This window comes from Sarcophilus harrisii, chromosome 4 (genome assembly GCF_902635505.1).
Source record: "Sarcophilus harrisii chromosome 4, mSarHar1.11, whole genome shotgun sequence".
Taxonomy (NCBI): Eukaryota; Metazoa; Chordata; class Mammalia; order Dasyuromorphia; family Dasyuridae; genus Sarcophilus; species Sarcophilus harrisii.
The window spans coordinates 286,525,576-286,529,708 of NC_045429.1; the positions used below are offsets into that span (position 1 = coordinate 286,525,576).

The 4,133-nt window shown below is 39.9% G+C and overlaps 1 pseudogene; it reads right to left on the bottom strand.

Moving 5' to 3' along the window:
* Positions 1-269: 269 nt before the first annotated feature.
* Positions 270-1,240, bottom strand: LOC100914648 (annotated as a pseudogene).
* Positions 1,241-4,133: the final 2,893 nt, after the last annotated feature.

Genomic DNA, 4,133 nt, shown 5'->3' on the forward strand with positions numbered 1-4,133 from the left:
ATTCAAGGAGTAACAGAGAGATGGTGGTTGGAAATAAAAGAAATGATAAGAGATGACCAGTTAAGACAGAGCTAGCAAAACCAGGGAATATTATATAGGATAAAAATTCAAGTGAAGCCAGAGGAAGATAAAGATGGATATAGGGTAGAGGAGAAAAACAAAAGGAAGTTAGACATATATGTCTTATATTTAACAAATTCTCATCTTAAACAGCCCTTCCTCACTCTGAGGTTATGTGTTGAATTGGTGATTGGGTAAGGCAGTTAATTGTGGATTCCAGATACAATCGAAAAACAATGGAAACTTTAGAAAGATCTCAGTATTAATGTTTCAGCTTTCCCCTAGTTGCTTGATCTTCCCCAAAAGTCTCCTCAGTGCTTCCTTCACCTCCTTGTCTCTCAGGGTATATATGAGGCATTTTAGTGCAGGAGTCCCTACAGCAAAGAATTTTCCTTGGTCCTAGGCATAGGAGTTCTTGGGCTGAAGGTAGACAGTGATGACAGAATTGTAGAAGGAGACCTCCAGGAGGTGGGAGGAGCAAGTCCCCAAAGCTTTTTTTCCATCCTACTGCTGAATTAATCCTTAGCACAGCCTGGACAATAACACCACAGGAAATCAAAATGAGTGTCAGCGGCACAATCAGGATGGGTACACTGGCCACAGCCATCTGTGAGGTAGTGTCCTCACAGGAAAGATGGATAAGAGCTGGAACTTCATATACAAAATCATCAACTCTTCATCAGGAGCAGAATGGTAAATGAAAAATGGATGATGTCTGGGCCATAGACTTTAACAGTCCAAAGATCCAGGCTATAGCTGCATGTCTCTGCTTAAGGTGGGAGTACATGATGTTGCCACATATTGATCAAAAGTCAAGCAGCAGGATATACTCAGTGGTCCCTAGGGATAGGAACACAAATAGCTGAATTGCACAACCAGTAAAGCTGATGGTCTCTGGACCTCAGAGGTTGGACAGTAACTTGGGAACACATCTTGTGGTGAAGCATAGATTCAGGAAGAAGAGGTTGGAAAAAAAGAAGTACATGGGAGTGTGAAGTTTGGAGTCCAGAATAGATTAGTAAAATGATGAATGTATTGTCAACCGAAGTCAGAAAATAGGAAGTCAGTACCAACACAAAAAGGACTTTCTATAACCTGGGGTCAGAGAAGTCCAAGAGAATAAAATCTCCTGGGGAACTTTTATTATTCATGGCTTTACCTTTGACCTGGACTCTGAAGAATGACAGAGAAAAAAAGAGAGATGAGATATTTCACAAGCTTTTACAATTTTTGTTTGTACTTGTGAGCTTGTCAAAACATAGCAGTGAAGGTATTTTTTCCTCCCTTTTCTTATCTAATGATCCATCTTCATTCACTTCTCTCTCCACTGACATCCCATCATAGACACAATGTTTCTTTCAGCTCTGTTAATTATCATCACCATGTTCCACCCTTTTGATAAGAAAGTTGTAAATGTAAGAAAACCCATGATGTCCTAATTAATTAATTGAATAATGGAGAGAACATCAACGATGTCCCTTCTCTCCCACTCTTCTATGTTCTGCTTTTTTTTTTAAGATGACTAGGATATTCTCTAAAAATTATAATGGTAAAAAATTCCTTTGTTTAAGAAAATGAAGTCCATGACCCGAGTATACATACACATAGTATAGGATATATGATTGGTATTTGTTTTTTTAGGAGCAGGACACCACCCACACATTTTAACCCTTTTCTCCTTACAAACTTGAGGCAAATGGCTAGATTTGGTCATCTGTTCTGAGCCTGAGAAATAGAATTTTCCTCTTTTAGGAACCTAATTGTATTAGAAAGTGTCTTTTATACCATATGCAAACCCAATGAAATGATCCAGAAAAAAGAAATGGGAGATATGATTTATGCACTTGAAAAGTCTTTGGTCTAGTTGGAGAGACAGAACAAACATAATAATGGAAAAAACAGGAAAGAAAATTGTGACATGGGAGCCATCTGCCAGTGGCTGCTGGAGGTCTAACTCAGACCTCTACAATGGATCTCTTCATGTGAGAAGATGATGATGATGATACAAGGAGACTGAGAGGCAGTTGCTGTTTTCTGACCTCTCTCCTCTTCCCTCTTGTCTCCAATTTATTTCATTCCCAATCCACAAGGAACATCTGCGAAGGCTGCTTTGCAACTCCTTCTGTGGAGGTCTCAGAGAACTGACCTACCTCTACACCGAGGCACAATCCTTAACAATACACCAAAATGTAGCGTCCTTCTGGAGGTCCCAGTTCGGGCGCCAAAATGTAGCATCCAGACTAGCTCTCTGGAGGATCTTGGGATCAGCCTTGGTCTTAGTGGAGTGGGCAGGAGAGCCACCAGGAGGATGGTCAAGGATGGAGAGTCTCATTTCCAGTCCTCTTAGCCCTTAAATACCTCAGTATGTTAAACATCATTACAGCACACTATATGCAAACTAGAGAACCATTATCCCATCAATCACACTGAGCAAGCTTATAATTAATAAGCACCCTGCTGTAAGTATCCCTTGCTTCAAGTAGAACACAGGTGGTCGTGCCCTCCCTGACTTCTCAGGAAAGGAGGTAAAAACACAAAGGCAAATGGAGAGCCAAACCAGACATTGTCAGCAAGTTTCCTCTGGGCTGAAGGATCTTATACTTTATCCAGAGTTTCCCCGCTATCTGTGATCCTCTACAGAAAATGAAAGATAAAACACACACATACACACATACAAATAAATTCAATGAAAAGTACACAGGTTCATGAAGATTAAAGTGACATGAATTGGAAGGTTGTTGGGGAGGAGGCCTTTATCTTTGGAATAAAGAAGGGAAGAGTTGAAACATGGCAGAAACAGAAGGAAGGCTGCTTAGGTCAAACCTCAGAGGTAAGAGATAAAGATCAGGCCATTGGTCAGGTTAGCTGAGGGGATGGATGGGTGGATAAGTATGGAAATGCAATAGGCAACCCTTAATGTTGGAGTCAATTGGCTTTGAAAAGCCATGTTAGGAATGATCTTACTTCTAGGTAGGATTGCAATTAGGATTGCTTAATGGTGGTCCATCATGTGTTTGAAGGTCCTTTCCTTGTGGGATCTAGCAATTTTTTTTTTTTTTTTTGGTATCTGTCTTTCCATTTCATGGTTGAAGGAATCTTCATTATCTAGCGAGCTAGCAAAGAGATCATTATTTCTTTGCATACTTACCTCACTTTTTTTCTTCTCTTTTTTTCTCTCGGTCTTTCTATTATTACCTGTTTTTCTCCTTTTTAGGCTTTCTCTTTGTCTCTGTGACTTCTCTTTGCCGTTGTTTTTCTGCCTCTCTCAAGGAAGACCTCATCTATAGTACTTGAGCGTGCACTGTCTTATATGATTCATTTTATCTGCAGTTCTCCCCAAATCATCTCACACAGAGATCTTGTTTATTCTACAAATAGGAGACAAAAATTCCTTTTTGCTAACTGCCAAACTTATCCTCAGAACAACTAGGGATCAAATTTTCTACCCACTCCCAGTCAGTGACAGAAATCTCCTAGATGTTCAAAGAGTCTTTCAGTCCAGTGCCTAGCTCTAACTAACTCATCAAGACAAGCAGAAAAGAGAATAAGGGGAAATCGCTATAAACTATAGTTTTGGAGGCATTAGGGACTTTGCTTTAGGTAAAACTAGTAAGACCATAAAAAATCAGGAGTTTATCTTGTTAGGGAGCTCTTACTCAGCAAAATCTCCTTGGTCTAGGTGTAAAAACAAAGGGTTGGGGATTGGCAAAATTTTAAGTAATGGTTGATTTCTTGGGTGGTTGTGATGTGATATGATTTTGTTTCCCCTGATTTTAGGGAGGCTTCTGTTTTAACTATAAGTCAGGAAATCCTAAATTTTTTGGTTTTGGAGTCAGTCTCAGGAAACTTCCATGCCCAATCTATCTGATTCTGAATAGATTATTTCTTAGTTCATTGCTGCCTCATGATGTGGTCAGTGAGAATCAAATTTCAGAGACCCATTCGGAGACTCCACTCAATCTGAACACTCCCTAGCCCTACCCTTGGGTCATATCCCATGCCAATAATAGACTCTCTAACCCTACCCTTGGGCCATAGAACTAACATGCTAGTGATAGACTCTCTAGCTTTAT